Genomic DNA, 9,390 nt, shown 5'->3' with positions numbered 1-9,390 from the left:
TGCTTCCTACTTCCCAGTGGCTGGAATTAAAAGTGTGCACTACCTCCCGGCATGACCTCAGTCTTTTCCTCATATCTTTTAAATTAATTGGAAGGGTCTAGCCGCATCAAGGTAAGCACTTTGCCCAACTCTAGATCTACTAATTTAAATAGTTATTTTTTCCTCAAGACAACACATTCATAGCAAGCTCTAAGCTGGCATTTGACCAATTACTGTATGCCATGGCCAGTTTTCTAAAGAGACTAGTAGTGTCTCTAGAGCACAGTTGCTGCCAATTTCACCGAGCCGTAAAATCCTCCCATCATCTGACCCTGATGAGTCCCTGGGGCTGTCCTGGATAACTATGCTTTTTGTAGAGATACAGAAACTAAAGGTTAAGTGAGAAAGATATCTATAAAAATAACTATTTCTTATTAGGGTCCATTTGATCTCTAGCTATCACAAACATAATTTCTGGTAAGCTCAATGCAGCCATATTTCTCCACCTGCTTGTTTTATCTATTTATCATATTTATTTATTTATCATATTTCAGTCTTCTCATCCACGTTCTGATAAACATGCATGCTACCTTTTTGTTTTCTGGATCAAGGACTGAGCTTCTTGCTGTATTTAGAGGGTGGAGAATGTGCATACCAGTAACCCATCAATCCTAGCAGCCCTTTATCCTCTGACTGTTACAGATCTCTTGGTGGCCACAGTTTGGATAATGTTCTTTGCTTTGTTGATCTTTGAGAAACTGTGAACGTCTTAACCTTCTCGTGAGATAGGGTGCCAGAATTGCATATAACTTGTTAGAACAAAATTCTCCAAAAATCCCGCTTCCAGTACGGAAATCCCTTCTCTAGAAAGTTTTGTCCTCTTTCTATAACATCAAGCAGTTGTGGAGTAGGTTATTAGAAAGACTACACTATAATTCTATGACATAGACAGCGATGCACTTAGTCATTCATGAGACATTTATTAAAACTATTGTTACACCCAGTCTGCTGTGCACAAGGAAGAAGAGAGACAACACTTATGAATTCCAAAGATTTTAATAAATCAGCACATAAGTGGGTCATTGATCACTCAGGGCTACAGGAAAAGGACGTGGGAGCCTTATTTCTCCTGACAGCCCTACGCAAGGGCAGCAGCAGTGTTTATAAAGCATAAAAATCACAAACATTTGTTGCCAAGTTACAGTTACAATATTCACCAATCAGAATTCAAAGATTTGGGACTTTCCTTGAGTCTTCCATCACTGTCAACTGACATACAAGGCAAGCCTTTGGTACAACCAACCAGGTCCATTTGTTGTTTCTGTTGTTAGGAGCAGTTATAATGTTTCTAGAAAATTAGAGATGCGTAACGACTATTTCTATGCTTTAGGGAAGAGGTTGATCAGCCATTGAAAAGGTCTCAGCTCCCCTAAGGCTTGGGAACCTGAACTTTGTTTTATCTACAGGTAAAATGGAGCCTGAAGTCAAAATGGCAGAACTCAGTACAAGGTGCTTCTGCCGGCTCCCTTTACTATCTGTAGTTTTTCCCTTAAAATATGAATATTAATAACAAACAAATGCTTACATTTTAATTTTAAGTTTGAATTCTCACATTTTGAGTGGGAGGGAGGACAAACTTAAAACACATTGAATCTTTTCTCAATACCGGTTTCCATAAAGACATAAATATAGTAAAATATGTTTTCTAGGGTTTATTAGCATCATCAGCCACTATTTAATAAATATCTTACTCCAACTGATGGATGATACAAACAAACAAACAAATCCCTGTGCAATTGGCTAGCTGGGTGGGTACCTAGAAACTTTTCTATAAGTCAGTAAAGATAACTGTGTATATTAGTATAGTGTATGAAAAAATGCTTGCTGTCTGTCACCAAAAGGGCAACCCCAGTTTGCTCTACAATCACAGGAAGCCTGAAATACATTTCCTGGTACCCCGAGCAGTATATGATGCTAATTCCTGCCCGACTTTTATACGTCACTTTTACTTAAGGAACAAATCGCATCATTGATCATATATCAATTTTGTAAGGAGAGTAAAGACTTAGAAAGAAGAGGGGATAAGAAATCCCACATTGCTCATCAAAAGAGAAGGGGGTGTATGATGAGTATTGTATTCAGTACTTAATTTTCTCCATGCTCTACCCGCAACATACATACGCTTGATGCCAGGCATCAATGCCAGTCATTGTCTTGCAGCAAATTTGTTCTTTATAATGGTAGGAAGTTATCAGTGGTCTTTTAGAAATGACTGTGAACCTACAAACTCTTATAGCACAATTGGCAGCCACATAACTTACCGTCCTCCGCCATTCTGAAAGAGAAGAAGTATTGAAGAACTTGCCTAGAAGTTCACTGGGAAGGGAATTCAATAAAGATTCAAACTTCTCCACCATTTGGTTATAGGTGGACTAGCATAGGCATTTAGATGACGCTTAACTTGGTTCTTGGCATTTTCTCCTTATTTGGCAGCTTTAGGAAGCTTTAAAATTTTTAATTTAATGCTGTAGATGAGCAGGGATGTCTTTGAAACTCTTGATCGCTTTAGTGAGAAAGAGCTCATTCTCCAACTCCCCGCCTAACTTACCCTGGACAGTTGTAGGACAACAAATATTTAATACCACAAAAATTCTACTCTAATTTACAGGAAAGGACAAAGCTGTTTTCCAAGCCCATCAGCCTTACACAGATGCAGGTATCTTGTCCCTCTGACCGATAAACAGCAGGAGTGAATTAACTCACACCACACAGCGTTATGCAATTGCTTCACCTTTCAGTGAAGGCCTGGAAAAGTAGTACAACTTTATCTGCAGGTTGATGGAACTTTAAATTTTTAAGTGTTTAAGCTAAATATAAGTGAAAAACAAAAAGCTGTGATTCAAGTCACATCCTTGACTTTTCTGGAATAAAATGCGTCATAAATTGTTTTTGAAGTCCACAATGCAATATAACTGTATTTTTTTTAAGTATATGAGGTTAATATAAAGTAAAACGAGCCGCTAAGAAGTGACTTACAGAACCAGGACTTCAAAAGATGTTCATAAAGATTGCCCCTTAAGTCACCATTGTTTATCTGCAGTCTGCCTTGCGTGGGCACAGCTAATGGAACTAGTATTGAGTTCTAATTGTCCCTTGAATGTTAGCGCTCACACCGTACCATCTAAAATGAGCATAGAACCAACCTGTGAAGTAAAGCATTCATAAGAGCTTCCAACACATAAGGGGCCAAAATGTACAGAGATCAAAGACAATGAGCCACACCCACATGACTCCCGATGGCTCAAAGAAGAATGTAGACCTTACAAATCGCCCCCTATTTGCTCTCAGTACTTCTTACAAAAAGGTAGAAATGGTTAACTCTTAGAACATAAGAGTACAACAGTAACTGTTGCTGGTCCAGGGAAATGTGTTAAAATGATAGTTTTAAAAATGTAAGTCTTTTTCCCTCTGAGGTGACTCATTAACATGAAAAATTCAAAAAAAGTTATCTTCTAATTCATTAAAATCATCACAAAAACTTGCATCACTGCACTTAAGACTCAACTCTGCCAGGTAGTGCTGGCTTTTGCCTTAAATCCTAGCACTCGCGAGTCAGAGGCAGGCAGATCTCTATGAGTTCGAGGCCAGCCTGATCTACAGAGTGAGTTCTAAGAAACCCTGTTTTGAAAAAACAAAAACAAATAAGCAAAAAGACTTAACTCCAAAATATTCTATTTCTTTTGTGGGGTCACCGATCAGATTCTTTTCTGTACAAGTTTTTCTCATCTATATATGCCATCAAAAACTGTCAGCAGAAATGAATTCAACAGATCTTGACTGCCTACCATACCCAGCACCAGTGGGTCGTGATGGGGAAGAACAGCTTTGGGTCCAAAGGTTTGGAGAGTCTGGTAAGGAAAGATTCAAGAGAATGGAAATACTTAGCTAACTATGATTCTAGGGACTTGATTTCCTTTCTAGGATTGGATGGCTTACAAACTGCTTTTACCTCTGCACATCAATGTAAATCAAAAGATACAAGCTTAATAGAAGAGAAAAAATTAAAATACAGATAAAGTATTATTAAATTTTCTATATGATTCCAGAAAGACACTAGTGTATTGGTTTACTGGCTCTTTCTGTCTGTTCTCTATATCACTGAGTTGTCCTCAATGAATCCAGACAATGAAAATCCATGGGGCAGACATGTCTTGATCATCAAGAATATCTAAAAAGGGATTTCATTTGCCTTTAATTATCACATTTGCTCAAAGAATGGCAAATTATTTTTGAACAGCGAAATGCATTTACTTTGTGGAAAGTTGTTTTGTGACCAGAGGAAGGGGTGGAATAAACTAATCTGGCTTTTGAGCCAAACCTAAGATCAAGTGCGAATCTTGTTTTCTTTCAGACTTAAGGAAACTTCTTGACGTATTAAACTTATCAGATGTTTAGTTTCTTATCTATAAAACTTAGATATTAAGATCCCTTGTTTGTTAGAAGTACTCAATATTGAAAACTGTCATGTTTAATTTATTATTCCCAAACTCTGATGACAACACCAAGTAGGATAAAAAGGTTCTTGTGCAGAAAGGGAAAATTCCTTTGAAATGTCTTTCCACTTTTGCATGTTCCCGCCAGCCAGAATAAGTAAATGAACGATAGTATTAGGCCATGAGAACCTCATGTCTGTTCTGTAGTCCCTGGGCTTCTGAGGCCACTGGTCTATGTTCTTTCTGCTGATAGAGTTCTCAATATAAGAATGGCTTCTTTCTTTTCTCTTCCATTTTTCTACCACCTGGATGTACATTCTTCCTTATCCCTGTTTTCTGTTGTTCCTAAAAGCCCTCTTCTAGTTCTATGAGAACCATACACATTATTCCAATAGTCACTTGGAATTAGAAATTTTGCTGACTTACATTCTTATTTACTACTGCTGTGAGGACACCATGACCATGTCAACTTACAGAGGAAAAGTTTATTGAGGGCTTATGGTTTCAGAGTGTGAGTCCATGACTGCCGTGGTGGGGAGCAGGACAGCAGACAGGCAGGCATGGCACCAGGCAGTAGCTCAGAGCTTACATCTTCATCCACAAACACAAGGCAGAGAGAGAAAGAGAGCTAACTGGGTCTGGCATGGGCTTGTGAAACCTCAAAATCCACCTCCCAGTGACACACCTCCTCCAACAAAGTCACACTTAATCCTTCTCACACACCAAATAGAGACCAAATATTCAAATGGATAAACCTGTGGGGATCATTTTCATTCAGACTACCACACTGACTTGAGGGTAATCTCGATCTTTCAGAGTCTATAATAAAACCTCTAAATATTAGGCTGGGTAGTTATTACAATAGGAGTGTCATGTACCCTTGTTTATTTTCGGTTCTCATTGGACTTATTCTTTCTGGACATAAAGAAGTTGATACGGGCATCAGCCGTCCCTGCAGCTTTGCTTAGTCTCAAAAAGACTAAGGGTGCTTGACAGACTGTCTCACATTTCTTCTCTATGGTTTCTACTCTTTTTTAAAGGAAAAAGCAATTTTTTAAAGGAAGTATGAAATGAAGTGATGTTGAATTTAACTCCTCAAGTCCCGGAGCTGTTGCAGGGACGGAATGCCACCCGTCTCCATAGTCTCAGAGCTCTGAACGGATGATCTCAAACCTCTGTCTCTCTCCAGGCTTGTGCCAACTTTGGCACAGACAAGAAAGATCCACTTCAGGAAGGAAGCACTAATCTTTAATTCCTTCTTCCTCTGGGCATGCATGATATATCTTTGTCATCTTGTAGTTTTATGTGTCTTTAGATTTACAAATGTAGTGACACATTATAAGGCCCTTTGTTTTTCTATCATCTGGAAGGGACATTGTGAGTAATTAGGAAGGCAAGGTTTGTTTAACTGGAAAGTAAGAGAAATGGTCAACGATGAAATTGTTTAATCCTTTCTCCCCAAGTAACTGCAGAATTACAGATGTCTCATGAATGCAATCAATTAATTTCAGTCATGTCTGTTTATTTATATGCATGGTGCCAAAGTAAAGACCTAATCCAAAGACTAATGATTTGGGAATCTGTTGGGTATTCTTCTGGACCCTGTCCAGTTATTTTTCACAAGACCCAGAAGAGCTCCCTTACAGTACAATATACAGCCAGTGAAGTGGCTGGCAGCTAACGTGTGTCAAGGCACAGTTACCCTCAGTCTCGAGCAACAGCAGAGTTCAGCTCCTCAACTCCAGTCTTCCTTAAATGTAATTAAGTAGAGTGGACCCTAGTTTGGCAGAGCCAGAAACTGGAAAAGTTGGGTTATTCAATGGAAATAACAACTGGTTATAATCCACAGACAAAAAAAATAATGAAAGTATTCAAAGGAAGAAACTTTTTGTTAAAAAGAATCAGATGTTGGGTTATTGGCTTTTTGAAAAGTATAACAAACTGTTTCATAATGTGCCAAAAGAGTATTCATCTACGTAAACTAATAAAGGCACCACTGATTAGTTTAGGAGGAATCTGATTATTGGGACAGAAGTTGAAAGTAAAATGTACTTGTTTAATAGATAGATTTTTCTCTTTACAAATGCTCTTATGGAGTTTCTCTGCCCTGAGAGATGACAGACTCTCTCTCTCCTGGAGACGGTATGCCACTAGGTACACTCTCAGTCCTGGCTGCAACACGGAGACCCTGTGGCCGTCCTCTCTCGCAGAACTAGAAGATTCAGATGTGACATTATTTTCCTTTTTTCTCTCTCCCAGCGCTTCATAGTATAAAAAGTGTAATTTATTTGAAGTCCTTTGTTCCTATAACAATGTTGCAGAATGCCAGTACTTGGCACTGCCAATTTAGCCCTGGTTGGTTTGTTCAGGCTAGATAAGAGAACAATGGATATGACTGGCCTGAAAATTATCTTCCCCATAAGAAAATCTTACATAGATGTGAGTGCGAATTTTGAACCTATTCGTTTGTCAACAAAAATCTACTTATTACTATTGGTTCTTTGACCAAATCTTATAATTAAAAAAAAGTTCCTAGGGGCCGAGAATAAATGTTATTTGCAATGTTAAGTACTTACAGGAAATATTAGCCAACCTGGATATCATTATGATGACTTGGAATCAGTCAAGTGCACCTGTACTGAGACCATGGATTTGCTCTCTTGTAAAGGCATTCTACTTGTCTATTGTTTTTTATGTCTATCCAGCTGTAAGTTTTGACTCCATAAAAACAATGATTAATTTTATTTGTTTCACAGTTGACTTAACAGTGAAAACTTTAAGGACCAAGTTTCATTCCAGAGTCAGAATAATGTAGGGAACAGTGACAAGCAAGAACACAGAGATAGACGTTGGGACAGCGAAGGTACCTGTGAAGTTAGCAGTCACTCTCAGGAAGGTGTGTTCTTCTCATAGGCTGTAGAATTTGGCAGAATAAAACAGAAGCAAGGTTCCTAATGACACGAGCCATGCTAGCTCATGTGAAATCAGTACATTACTGATAGAAAGTCTCAGTTTTTATATTAATTCTTAACCAATCCAAAAACCCCTGCCTCCTGAAAGTTAAAACACACACACACACACACGCATGCACGCATGCACGCATGCACATGCACACACACACACACACACACACACACATCTCACTGACTGTTGCTGTTGCAAATGTGTAGAATTCAGCCTCCGCTTGTTTTAACACTGTCTAATGAGCTGTGTGAACGTACATGGCTAATTCACTTAAACTAGCCCCATAACTACTTTCCTCTTTGCATTCCCTCTATTTTTCCCATAATGCATTATGCCTTCTATCTTAATCTATGCACATTGTAGTACTTAGTTGCCAGTCTATTTATTGTTCCCTAGTTCATCAGCTATAATGTATTAACTGGATATCAATAAATACCAAATCTTTACTATCAGGGTATCCTTTGTTCCTAGGTTCCGGATCTGTCTATTCTTTCTGGCCAGGGTATTTTCTTTCAAGGAGAACTTGCATTTGGGACTCATACAAAGTCTTTTCCAAATTAAAATTCTTAGTTCCTGTGTTCTTTGTGATCCCCAAGAAGTCAATGATATAATCTGGCTGATATTTCTTGCCAGAGCATTTTGATTACATGGTCATTACCTAACGGGTCTTTTTTTGTGATAGATGCTCTATGACAGGCAATGAAATGAGCTAAAATATTTTCACACTTTATCTCTGCTCCTGTGAACCCCCTCATCGCCGACTTAAAACATTCCCATCTCTGGGTTTCCAGAGCAAATGAGTAAGGACTGAGAGTCAGTTCAAGTATATTGTGAATGTTTTGTATTCAGGATATTTTTTACCTACCCAATAAATGGAGAACTTTGTCTATAAGCCAAATCTCTGTTCATTATTAAGATGCCCTCTTACTAGTAGTATAATATGTTGTAGATGGTCTGGGCTACAAGCTCTGGGAACTTGCATTTCTCCTGTGGATCCTACCTGTGCTTTTTCCTGAAAGTACCACTTTCACTACTATCACAAAAGGTTCATTAAATTAGCACTGGTTCACGATGAACATACTTATCTTTAGAGTTCGGTAGATTTCACAGTATCCATGGTAGATCTGGTAGGATGATAATTTGATATCTCATGGTCAGATACTCCACTGGATTCCAGAGAGCCCTCTTAAAACTGATCCTTGAAAGACATATAGCTTCACATTGCAAGTGGCTTTTCCCACCTGTTGTACATTTGATGATAGACTATCTTAAGATCATACCACGAGATCAGTAGACTTGCTAGCACTGAGACATGGAACTGCTACAGAGACAATTATTGCTCTGAATCTCTCTCAAATCTATCAGTCTTTGATGTCACTTACTATATTAATTGGATCAATAATGTGGTGGAATTGAAGAGTTATTGAATCCCCTAAGTGTTGATTTCTGTGTAAAAAGAATGAGAAAACTTATTTTTCCTTGGCAAAATGAGTTTTTTTTTATTAATAGACTTTTGAGCCAAGTTATAATGATGCAAAATTTACAGGTCAAAGCTGCAACCTATTACTGACATCTTTCATTATCTCTTTTCAGTATTAAACATGTTATTTTCATACTTCTGTATCAGTGCGGACCATCACTTTCTTAGGCATCACTCCTATAATTAATATGCCCCACAGCCAGGGTGTCAAATGTTGTATTTGAGAAACATGAGTCCGAAATGCTAGACTCTCCCTCTTTCAAACCTTATGCTCCTCTTTCCTTAAGGTATACTGTGAGAATCCAGCCTTGTATACCATATGAATACAAAGTTTCCTAATCTTGTAGTTCTTCGTGTGCATAGCCCCATTGTTGTCAGAGTGGTGGTGAGTGGTCCAGCTCCAAAATCCCATCCCAGCATCCACTGCCTCAGACCACTCAGGAGAGCAACTACTGAAGCTTTGTTCTTTGGGAA

This window comes from Myodes glareolus, chromosome 15 (assembly GCF_982192425.1).
Source record: "Myodes glareolus chromosome 15, mMyoGla1.1, whole genome shotgun sequence".
Classification (NCBI taxonomy): Eukaryota; Metazoa; Chordata; class Mammalia; order Rodentia; family Cricetidae; genus Myodes; species Myodes glareolus.
Note: the sequence above shows the minus strand (reverse complement) of the source record.